Here is a 13,231-nt window from a genome sequence, read left to right as displayed (position 1 = left end):
TTACTGCGCTGTCATTTCAGTGAGAAAATTACATATCGTCTCGGACCAGTGGATTGCCCACCAAGATCGTGTCATATCACACCTTTCCACTTCTGTTTGTGGGGGTATGTAAAGTCCAACTGCTTTGTGGGTAAACCAGCTTCGATTGAGGTATTGGAAGGCAACATTACTAAAGTTATTCACGAGAAGCCGACAGAAGTCCTCCAGCGATTCATTGAAAATTGATGTTGACGGACAATTGCGGCCAAAATTTGAGTCTTAGCTGCTCGGGTTCGAATTTCCGTGCCTGAAAAATCAAATGATACAAAAAGTTGTTTTCTAATAGCAGTCGGCACTCGGCTAGCAATGACAAACCTCCGAGTGTATTTCTGGCATGGAAAAGCAAAAACTTATTTACTTCGAAAGGAGGTGTATTAGAAATTATGTAAAAAGAGACCATCGAATTTAGAATTTTATTGGAGTTCATATGGAAATATTTACTGATATTAAGCGGCAATTTTCTTCTGTTATCATTCGAATAAATTATTTAAATCACTTTGTAGTAACGAAAAATCCAAGATGCAGGTAACTCAGCTGAAAATTTTCAAATCATTTGCATAAAGCAAACATTTTGCGTTAAATTGTTTCATTTGATACCAATGACAGAAGTTCCTTTGAGCTCAAGTGAAGAATAATGACTCATTTCTGAAAATGATATCTAAGAAAATGTCCATGTAAATTGGAAAATGCTATTGAAAATGTCCGTCAAAGACTTGAGGAAGCCATTTCCCATCAAATGCATCTCAAGTTAATATCAAGCAAAAGGATTTGTTGGGTACTAAAACTTGCGCACGCACACTTACAAAGTACTTAATGTTTGCCACATGTCTTGAGAATTGTCTGCATAGGCTTAACTAATTGATTTGCAAATGAAAATCACTTAAGATTTCATGTTTGTTATACTTATTTGTTTTAAAATGTAAGTACATATGGATATAAAAGATACATAGCATCTTTTCTAAAGATTTTGTGTGCTGAAAAAATCTTAGTGCAGACAAAAACTCATTTCATGTGAGAAAGTATATGACGGCAGCAATTAGAGTTGCTTAAGTATACTTCGATTGATTCTTCAAATTCAATTAAGTACAAAAAAAGTGCAACTGCATAGTTGTAAGTGCGCGCGTATGTGAAAATAAGTTTGCGTACATAATCCCACTTATTTCGCATCAATGAATTGTCTAAGATTCCACAAATTAGTTGTGGTAAATGCAGCAATCAAGTAATAGCATAAGTTTACTCTTTAATGCGCACTTCAGTAAAGCAGGAGGCAGTTTCATTTGGAAATTTGACGTTTATAATTTTCGGAAATTACTCAAGTAGCAACGTGATTCAGTAATAAAAAGTTGTCTAAATTCTTCGCATCATAATATGTAGTTCAATTAGATACTTCTGAAGGAAGTCTGGAACGTTTCGGAACGCTTTTGTTAGCGTTTATTTAAGAATAGTGTGGAAATTAATGGATCTGAAGTATCGACAGCCCTATTAAATACGTCTATTGGTCCGGTTGTTTCTGCGAGCGTAATGCAATCTGTCAGCTTTTTATAGTTTATGCCGTGATTCAGCCGCATCTTCACCAAAAAACCAATTGAAAGTGTAGTGTTTTTTATAACTTGTTTTGAGTGTATAAGTACTTTATGTATCGTAGAAGTCATTGACAACCAGAAATAAAGCTTTTGAAAATATTTGGCTGTCTCAAAGCAATATGCTCCAAATTTCTTTTTCGTCTTCTTCTTCTTCTTAATTGGTGCGATGACCGCTTAGGCGATTTTGGCCGAGTTTAACAAAGCGCGCCAGTCATTTCTTTCTCGTGCTAACCGGCGACAATTGGACACACCAAGTGAAGCCAAGTCCTTCTCCACCTGATCTTTTCAACGCAGAGGAGGCTACCACCAGCTGGTACCGAATCGAATACTTCCAAGGCCGGAGCGATTGTATCCATTCGGACGACATGACCCAGCCAACGTAGCCGCTGAATCTTTATTCGCTGCGCTATGTCTATGTCATCGTGAAGCTCATACAGCTCATCGTTCCGTCGCCTGCGATATTCGCCGTTGCCAACATGCAAAGGTCAAAACACCTTGCGCAGAATTTTTCTCTCAAACACTCCAAACCTCGCTTCATCGAATGTTGTCATCGTCCAAGCTTCTGCGCCATACGCTAAGACGGGCATGATGAGAGTTTTGTAGAGTGCTAGTTTTGTTCGTTGAGAGAGGACTTTACTGCTCAGTTGCCTACTTAGTCCAAAGTAGCACTTGTTGGTAAAAAAACGAATTTTTTGTATTAACTCCTTCTTCATTTCATTAGAAATATTAATGTCCTTAATTTTTCCCAAAACATGATTAAAAACGGAATCAAATTTTACTTTTTGTGTACATTCTTTTCGCCATATTTCAAACCTATCGTTTTTTTATACCGAGGATCCTTAAAGAGGAGTGGAATTACTCTTAAAACGCAAAAAATCGCTATTTGAAATAAAATGTCAATAACTCATTAAATAACATTACATCTATTCTTTCTAACTTAAAAGAGATCACATGGGGCAGAATTTTATAGGGCTTCCAGAAAGTCAATCTGGGAGATAACTTGTATCACTTTAAGGTTATGTAGGCTAATAAGTTATTTTTAGAAATATAGCAACATAAATTTTAAGAATTTTAATTAAGTACATGTATATATTTACCGGTAGATACCTATGAAATGAGACTTTCAGCTATTAGTCCATAAATGTTGCTAGGAGTATTTTTAAACCTTCCCAAATGTCTTGTTTTTTTCGTCTGTCATCTGTCAACAATATTCAGATCATTGCTTGATTCAATATTCAAATCGCTTCGGCCGCAAGGCAATGCTGTGTGTTTTCTGGGATCAGCGTGGTATGATTTGGAACGAGCTAATAAAACCAGGTGAAACAGTTGACGGTGCACGCTACCAATGACAATTGGCTGATTTGAATAGCGCTATACACCGAAAACGCCCAAAATATGCCGATCGACGTTAAAAAGTAATTTTTCTTGATGACAATGCACCGCCACATCGAACAAGAGGGACCCGGGAATTGGTGGAGACGTACGATTGGGAACCGCTGGTGCATGCGGCTTGCTCACCAGACTTGGCGCCTTCCGATTATCATTTGTTTGCATTTATGGGCCACGCACTTTCCGAGCTGCGCTACAATTCTCACGAAGAAGCCAAAAATGACTCGATGATTGGCTTGCGGCCAAAGACGGCAAATTTTTTTTGGCGCGGCATCCACAAATTGCCTGACAGATGGAAAAAATGTGTCGCTAGCGATGGTTATTATTTTGAAGATTAAATTTCTAACCATTTTTAGTTAATAAACGGTACATGTCTCTTTATTTTCCATTTTACACTAATGAATTATTTTCAATACAATTTGAGAAACGCGGACTCAAAGTTCACCTAGCACTGCTGAACTTGCAAACAAATTTATACGAAAAATGACGACGATTGACTTTTGAGTGAATTGTCTATTAAGTGAAAATAAAATCCGCGAGCCTTTGTTTTGAAGTATATCTAATAAAAAAAAAACAACAACAAAAGGTAAACGACACTTTCATTCTTATCACTTTTGCACAACAAAAACGTTAGTTTGACCTAATGTGCATTGATGCAATGGAAGTAAGTTTGTACCCTTTCGGAAAAGGTAGTAAAAAATCGAAAAAGTTAAACGTAAATCATAGAATAATTTTAGACGGTTTTCTCGAATGATACTTAATTATTTATATTTTTAGTTTAAAGGGTTATATACCTTGTGAGCCCGAAAAAATGGACGATTTTCATAATTTTGTAATATGTTCTATTCAAATGAGGCATATATTATACTGAAGAGTAAATCTCGAAGAATACATTTTGGTGTTTTTATTTTAAAAAAAATTATTATTTATTGTTGATATCGCCCCTCACCCGAAACGCCGTTTTTTAGAAGAGACTTGCGGTGATCATGGTAGCGCATGATCAGCTCCACTGAAATCAAAAAAATTAAATGATTATTGTAGAAAAATGTTTTTTTGTGCATCTGAACGGTTTATTTACTCAAAACAAATTTTTCTCGATATAAAAACCGCTTTGCACTAAAAAAACGGTTTTTGAGGGGTTGAAAAATTAAAAAAAAAATTAATTCCAGCGAACTATGCAAATATTTATAAAAAGAGAACCGTTTAGATTAACGAGGTTGTAACTTCGAATAATTAAAAAAAAAATTTATGTAAATCGGTAAAATAGTTTTTGATTAATAATGGTCACCGCGACGGTCATTTTCAAAAAACACGATTTCGAGATAATCGCGTCTAAAGTTTTGCATGCAGTTCATTTATGGATAAGGTCGCGCGATTCCACGGTTTGTAACTTTCGTTCTAGTGCTCTGATCTTTATGATTTTTTAAATTTATATTTTTAAGATGATGTACTTTTAAAATATGCAATAAAAAAAATTTCGATTTTTTAGTCCAACCCCTTAACCATTCCAGTGTCACATATAGACATATAGTCATATGATTGGCCACTAAAGATGCCTAGTTGCGGAGGCCTGGCCCGATCTCGAAATTTGTTGCAGAAAAGTGATACACGCAATCTTTTTCGCCCGATTTCAATGAAGTACCGCAGTGTTTGACGTTTACTTAATATTTTCTTCTCATTTTGTCTTTTGGAATATGAACAAACTTAACGCCCTCGTTTGTGCATGTTTTGTGGCACAACAGAAACAGCATTGCCTAACTTTTCAGGAAATCTTTTTATTTCTATGCCTTTGAGTACTTTTCATTTGCTCTGAAATAAAAAGAAGCTTTCATCTTGTATCAACTTGAATTATTGCTGCATGAAGAAGTACAACCATCTCAAATAATTATTGATTTAAAAATTTTAATATTTTTTAGGAGAATTTTTACACTTAAAAAGTATTCAACACGCAAGCTAAAAGTAATTATTTAATCGTATTCCCAGAGCTGTTGAAAATGTGTGTCGTTGTATAATAAAATTTCAAGGGCCGATGTTGAATGTGAACCACACCTAAACGTCAACGACACCGTTGGACTTCTTTCTTTGGGGTTATATGGAAGAAAATGTATACGTCGATTATCCAGCAACAATTCAAGAGCTAAAGGATGAGATAATTCGGCACATTAATGGCATAGAGCCTCAATTATGCCTCAGCGTCATCGAAAATTTGGACCATGGGATGGAGGTGTGCAGCCGAGGCCGCGGCGGCCATTTGGCCGATATTTTGTTCCATACGTAATTGAGCCATACCAATATTATCATAATAAAGAGAAATGGCAATCATTTCGTAAAAAAATTGTATTTTATTCAAAATCAACACCGGCCGTTGAAACTTAACCATCCGTTATATTAAGGAATACACTAAAAAAAAGTAACATAGCAGTGTGGCAGTGTTCTCTAGTGGAAAGTTCACCTGCGATCGACAGCAACATAAAGGTAGTTTACGCAAACAAATGTTTCATGGGAAGTTTAAACAATGCTTAGCCTCGTTATCTTACGTTTTGTGACTGAAAATAATTTTTGCACGTTAGATATAAATTAGATTTCGCACACTAAATACGGCAAATAAGATACTCACCGTATTCCAGCCGGTATCTCGTTTCGCACACCCATTCCCAAGGTTAAGGTCTTTTGTCGGAAAAGAGATCCGAGCACATGAACAATGCTTTTGGAAATGCATCTGCAGTTACCATGCACACTTAGGACAGAAAAGATCTTTTAGGTCGAAGTGCGGGCCATTTGGCCATACATTTTTCCCGCATATGTGGTAGCGTCGGGGATTCGGTAAAGAACTGCTTTGAAGTTCTTCTGCCATTGCTTCTTCATAATCTCAAAAAAAGTGGTAGATGTAAATACGTTCTCTTCCTTCATGAAATAAGATTATTAAGCGGCGGACCGCTGTACTTCCAATCGCTCAATCGCCATTGCATTGCGCTGACTCTTTCTAATGTATATAAGTATGTAAACGCGAGTACATATGAGTCAAGAGTGATACAAACAAGATTGCGCCCATCAGCGAGACGTCACATTGGCGTAGTTGTGTAGTGTTGCCAACCCTTTGCTATTCGCAATAAATTGAGTGCTTTTTCATACACAAAATGCGAAAATTTTAATTTTTTTGATTGTTTCTTTCTAATTTAAAGTTGCCAAAATTGTAATTAAAAAAAAAGTGTTTATAATTAAAAATAAGGCTAAAAGAGATCACGCTTACATTTGAAACTAATTCTGAGAAAATTTTAGTGCTATTCAAAATATTTTGATTCTTGTACAATAAAATTTTATGTTTTAAAAGTGGAAATCTCATTTGTTTGCCCCTTTTGCGGTTATGGAAGAATATTGAATATAATTGTCTTAGCTCTTCTTAACATTTCAATCTTTTCATTAATTCTAAAATGTCTCTGAATTGTCTGAATAGAAATTAAAGCTATAGAGGTGTAATTATAGTAAAAAGCACATAAAAATACCAATTAATACTGAAAAAACCATAACGACCTTTTTGAAAAAGTAGTGCATAACAGTTGTTACATAACCTTAAATATAGCAAAAAAAAAAGCTTTTTTTCAATCTCTTGACATAAGTTTTATTTTAAAACTCTTTTCAATACAGTTTATTGTACATAAGCGCAACAGATTTATTTAAAAAAACGCACCCAGTAAAGACAATTTTCCACGCATACACGTGTCTTAACGTAATTCAATAAAATTTCGGTATTTTTTTTTTTTTTTTTTGATCTCATTAAATCGTCTATTTAGTGCTTTTTTATATCCAAAACTAGGCAACACTGCAGTTGCGACGGAGAGATTTGACTGCTCGAAAGAGAATAAGAAGAAAAAACTTGGAAAAAATATTAAATAAAGCAAAGCAATTTCGCACACAAATAACACTCGAATAATCGCCAACATCAACAATAATCGCAATCGTTAGCTACCGAGATGAAAAATGCGTCTTAGACGGGGTCGGTCGACAAGCAAAAAAATGTTGGAAAGTCCATTCTTGACTTCAAAGCTTATGTTGAGAAGATTTTTCATAAAATTTTTTTTTTTTATTCTTCTAACAACCGTGGAAATGGTTATTTTATTATAACTGGGTTATTTAACATAGTTAGCCGATTTTCAGTAGCAATATGTCATTATTATAGTCTTGAGGAATCCTATATTTCGTTATTATGTTCTTTTGAGCTCCGAAATAATTTCCAGACTGGTGTACAAAAATCTTGATGACTTTTCCGAGCGCGGCTTGAAGCAAGTGACGACAAAAAAGTAGAATAAAGTGATCGTTCAACTTTTTAAGCGGGTCTCTTCTTTGTGACTACGCCAAGTACGATCAGTTCTTGTTAAAAAGGGAATAGATGTGAGTATCAACACTATCGAACGTCGACTGAAGACATCATCATCGACATCATCAAAACCACTGCTCTCAGAAAAACACATTGAGAAACAACAAAATAAAAAAATGGCGTCACAGTGTTGGACTGGTCTTCCCAGTCCCCAGACGCCAACCCCATTGAAAATGTGTGGGGAACTATGAAAACTCATCTTGCCGCAATGCCAGTGCATGATTTAAAGCAACTCCTGCGTAAAATTCACAAAATCTAGTCCTGTTTATCGACGAGCTACGCAGAAAAGCTGGTTCAAAGCATGCCGAGAAGATGCTAGGCTATACGGGACAACGATGAAGACTACACGGCTTATTCATTAATGACGACTTGCATGTAAAAAAAATTTAAATACATGTGACCTGGTCTATGAAAAGGTACCCTACGTGTCAAAAAATCATTTTTCACTTTTTTGTTGATTCGAATAGTGTGTGAAAGGCTCTTTAAAATGGTGAAAACCAGAAAGTCATAATTTGTTTAAAAGTTTGTTAAAAGTAAAAAAAAAGAAAAGTACAAATACGAAAAAGACTGATTTTTTGTCATGATACAAATTAGAATAACGAAGACAATAATTTGTGCAAATTAAAAACTGAACCATTCCTGGACAGTCTGAGGTGTAATTAATACGATACTGAAGTCTGTTTTCCAAAAATTTGTTACAAAAAATGTATTCATAACTTTATTAATGGTGGTTTTTAATGATTTGTCAAAATTTTTGTCACGAATTGTGGCATTGTTTCAACATCAAAAGTTAATTAAAATAATTAAAAACTGTTATTCGGGGGTTTGCGAGGTCGCTGAATATGAATATCAAGTGAGATTATTTAAAATTCAAATGGCGGATCCAATATGTCGGACATGTTTTTTAAAATTTAACGGATCCTCTTAAGATTCAATACACGGGGGTTTTTGGCGTTGCTGATTACGAATCCGATATCAGATTTCAGAAATTCAATATGGCGGACATATTTTTTCAAAATTCATCAGATCCGCTTGAAACTTTTCACTCACTTTTTTCCATATCATCTTCTGAATGAGTCAAATATAGTTCACCATCATCATCGCTATTCGAACTAACATCGTCGTCTTCATCGTTTTTAGGAAAATATTTACTGTAAACGGCACTAAACTCCTCGTCAACACTCATTTTTCACTATTTTGTGAACAAAAGACTAACAGAAATGATTACATAAACGTAATAACACAAAAGCCACGAAGTAGAATAAGGAGACTTAACGCAGCTGTCAACTGTAAAATTGTCAATTTGACATCATATTCGTAGTCAGTGGCTTTAAAAACCTTTACAAACATGTGCCACTTATTTATAGTTATTGTTGCTATTTGGAAAACTTAAATTATTTTTTCTATGTTTGGAGCGCCATCTTAGATATGCCATTTAAAACTTTTCAAATTTGACACCAGAATCGTATTCAGCACTTCGAAAGATTTTTTTCACCGGGTCTTATAAGTTTTTTTTGGCAGGGATGTCGGTACAAAAGCTAACTTATTTTTTAAAACGATTTCTGCGATTTGCATTAACTTTTTCTTATCTATATATATAAAAATGAATTCCTGTTCGTTAGTCTCGCTAAAACTCGAGAACGGCTGAACGGATTTATCTTATCTTGGTCTTGAATTATTCGTGGAGGTCTAGGGAAGGTTTAAAAGGTGAGAAAAATTTGAATAAAGATATAGGTCAAAACGTGGACCCGGGTTACCTTCGGAAGTGTATGTACAATATGGGTATCAAATGGAAGCTGTTGGTGAATGCTTTAGTTCAGAGTATTTTTCATGCCGCTCCGTGACTAGGGTCTCGAGGTAGAGACCAAAACGTGGGCCCTAGGATGTGTTTGTACAATATGGATATCAAATTGAAGCTGTTGGTGAATGCTTTAGTACAGAGTATTTTTCATGCCGCTCCGTGACTGGGGTCTCCAGATATAGGTCAAAACGTGGACCAGGGTAACCTTTGGTTGTGTATGTACAATATGGGTATCAAATGAAAGCTGTTGATAAGTGCTTTAATACGGGGTAATTTTCATACTTATTGATGACTAGGGTCTGGAAATATATGCCAAAACGTGGATCCACCGTGTCTTTGCCCAGCGAAGCGGGCCGGGTTTGCTAGTTTATTTATATATAAAAGAAATGTTTTTCACTGCTTGTGTGATTTTATTGATACTGTGATCTATGCTGAAGAAAATAAGCCAAGCCGGATTGAAAAATATTAATATTTAAAAAAGTTACAAGGGTTTTTAGAATTTTAAACTTTAACTGCTGTTTTCTCGAAAAGTTGTTTTCGCACGTAAGGTACATTTTCGTAGACCAGGTCACATATATCTTTTACACTTCATGAATAATCGCGGTTCCTTTTTTCTGACACAGACTGTAAAAAGCAACCTACAAACGGCTAATTCTTAAATTTAAATTTTTTTTTAATAAAAACTAATTGTAATACTAAATTCGGACGAACAATCGAAACTTGCGTTATTACTCGTCCAACAACAACGATTGAAGTTCATCTTCACATTCCTTTGTAAATACAATAATTGTGATTTTCTATTAACTAATGAGATAAATCGAAGGGCAACATTGTAATATGCCCAATTACACTAACGATATTCTCAAACAAACCGCAAACTCAGGGTCACTTCAAAGTGATTTCGTGAAACTTTAAGTATGCAACTCGTTTCCGCCATGCCATAAAGCTCTCAGCACAGCGCGTTGATTCGCTTCAAGTGCCATCATACACTTCGGTTGCGATTGCCATTGCCAAAGAGATAACAACCACGTATACCACCACAGTATCCACGGCGGTTGGGTAAGTGAGGTGAAAGATGCTTCATGAGATGGTGTTATGGCGATTGCAGTTCGCTCACTTCAAGTATCTAAGTGACGTTGTTGAGGGCCAATTAAGTGTGGCCAAGACGGTTCGAGTGTAGAGGCAAACATTTCCATTTGAATACGCCGCCAGGGAGTGAATAAGAAGTGTGGAGTGAAGAAATGGATTTGCAGTGTCTTTTGTTAATAGTGAAAAGGGAAAGACAATGGGGATTTGTGTGACGCGACCAGCTTTCTTATCTCCTTCCACCAGATTAATTGATTGCACTCACACCGCTCCTTACAACGTTGCTCAACCACTTAATATTTATTGCTATCCATTAAATTAGCTATTCTCAAAATTAAAGTTTCTACGTGCATACATACACGGGCGTAAATATGTACACAAATAGCAGTAATTTCGCGCGATTGTATGATAATTTAGCATCGGCCCCAAAGAAATTTAAAATAATTATTGATATTTATAGTTGGGCCCGGGTACTGCGAAGCATTCAATACGCGAAACAAGTGAATACACGCACACATGTATATTTGTGCATATGTTTTCTGATCATACATAAGCTTTTACTTACAAAGGGTGATCGATTTGGAGGTATCGGATTTTAAATTGAAAGAAAATGACGGAAATTCAAATTGATTGGGCAATCTTTGTTATTTTTGTGTAGAACCATTCATGACATTTATTTTTTTAAGAGAATCCGTTTCAATTTTTGGCCGCAACTGCGCCGTAATTCGGCCCTCCGCAAACACCAATTTTGAATGACTCGCTGGAGGACTTTGGTCGGTATCTTGCGAATAGCTTTAAGAATGTTGGCTTCCAATTCCTCAATTCAATATGGTTTATCCACAAAGCATTTAGATTTTGAATACCCCCACAAATAAGAGTCCAAAGGTGTGATATCACACGATCTTGGTGGTCAATCCACTGGTCCGAGACGAGATTAATCGCTTACTCACCGAAACGACGACGAAGAACAATGGATCTATGTTTCACGAGCTGTACCGCAAGTAGCGCCGTCTTGTTGGAACCAAATATTTTGGAGATACGGGCTTCAATTTCCGGTATCAAAAAGTCGTTTGTCATTCACTGTTACATTGGCACCGACCATGCCTTTGAAGATATATGAGCCGCTGATTCCTCCAGTCCATAGGACGCATGACGAACAAGAATGTGACTGCCGTAATCAAGTACTCAGATGGCCCGAACAAAACTGAACAGTATTGCAAAACACAACAAAGTTAGCCTTGTTTTGGTGCCTGGACAGTTGACTGTTAAACTAGCTAATGAAGGTTCTACAAGCATACCGTTAGGCTCTTTCTAGGTGTCAATTCTGCAGCTATTCAACTATAGAGTGACGACTTTATGAGGTCTACCCATAAAAGACGATGGTTTGGGTTTGGCTCCTGCAGAGTAACCAAGTGCTTTGTGAATGAACCAAACAGGAAATTAGGGACATTTCTCCTAAAACTTAGTATCACGGACCTGAGAGTACTGGTAGATGTAATCATAGGATACACCTTCTGTGGTCAGCATATGGCTATCATGGGATTATTTGACGAGCCAATATGCATACCCGTGTCGTGAGAGTGAGGGCACTGCAGAGCATTTTCTCTGACATTTTCTAGAATCCGAGGCTGTTGGGGAGCGACATACTGAATAACGTGAAGAGTGTCCTCAAGCCAATTTTTCCATCTATATGGTATCTATCCTGTCTCTCTATTTTTTCGACAGTAGACGGATTTGGGACAATGGTTTTCCTGACACTATACTCTGCAACGGAGCTCGAGGGACTATGATGATGATAATTTTTCACATATTGTTAAGAGCCGTATTTTGAATAAAAATAGTGAAACCTGAAAGAACATGAATTTTTACATGTTTTATTTTAGGCGCATCTATCGAAAGACCCTTTCTTTCTTTGCACGGAAAATGATACTGACTGGCTCACTGACTGATAGACTAAGTCACTGTGGGACAATTTCTACACTCATACATATATACATGCATACATATGCATTCACATTAATATGTTGATATGCCCTGATTTAAGTCCTTTGTGCAAAATTTCAAAACAATAATTATCATAATTATAATGTGGCATAAACTGCAATATGTATATGTGCGAGTGTGTACACATACTTACATACGGTAGGTATATCGTTGAATCATTTTTATTTGTTGAAGTATGATATTACGAGTATTCAAGTATGATAAAAGGTGGTATAGCATTTTCGTAAATAATGTATAATTTATGTGTGTGGATGTATGTGCTGGTATTAAGTGATTACTAATCACACAAGCACACACATATGCACATAAATATGTATATAAAGGGTGGTTAAGTTTCAAGGGCCGGTGTTGATTTTGAATAAAATACAATTTTTTTAAGAAAATTATTGTTATTTCTCTCTATTATGGTAATATTGATATGGCTCAATTACGCACAGAACAAAATATCGGCTAAATAGCCGCCGCGGCCTCGACCGCACACCTCCATCCCATGGTCCAAATTTTCGATGACGCTGAGGCATAATTGAGGTTCTATGCCGTTAATGTGCCGAATTATCTCATCCTTTAGCTCTTGAATTGTTGCTGGCTTAGCGACGTACACCTTTTCTTTCAAATAACTCAAAAGAAAGAAGTCCAACGGTGGCAAGTCATGTGATCTTGGCGGCCAATTGACATCGTTGCGACGTGAGATTATTCGGCCATAAAATTTTTCGCGCAAAAGAGCCATTGTTTCGTTAGCTGTTTGACAAAGTGCACCGTCCTGTTGAAACCACATATCGTCCACATCTATATCTTCCAATTCGGGCCATAAAAAGTTCGTTATCATCTCACGATAGCGAACACTATTCACAGTAACGGCCCAATGATGCCGCCGGCCCATAAACCGCACCAAACAGTGACTCTTTGTGGGTGCATTATTTTTCGGCAATCACTCTTGGATTATCATTCGCCCAA

Source organism: Anastrepha obliqua, chromosome 1 (genome assembly GCF_027943255.1).
Source record: "Anastrepha obliqua isolate idAnaObli1 chromosome 1, idAnaObli1_1.0, whole genome shotgun sequence".
Lineage (NCBI taxonomy): Eukaryota > Metazoa > Arthropoda > Insecta > Diptera > Tephritidae > Anastrepha > Anastrepha obliqua.
This window is presented reverse-complemented; position numbering follows the sequence as displayed.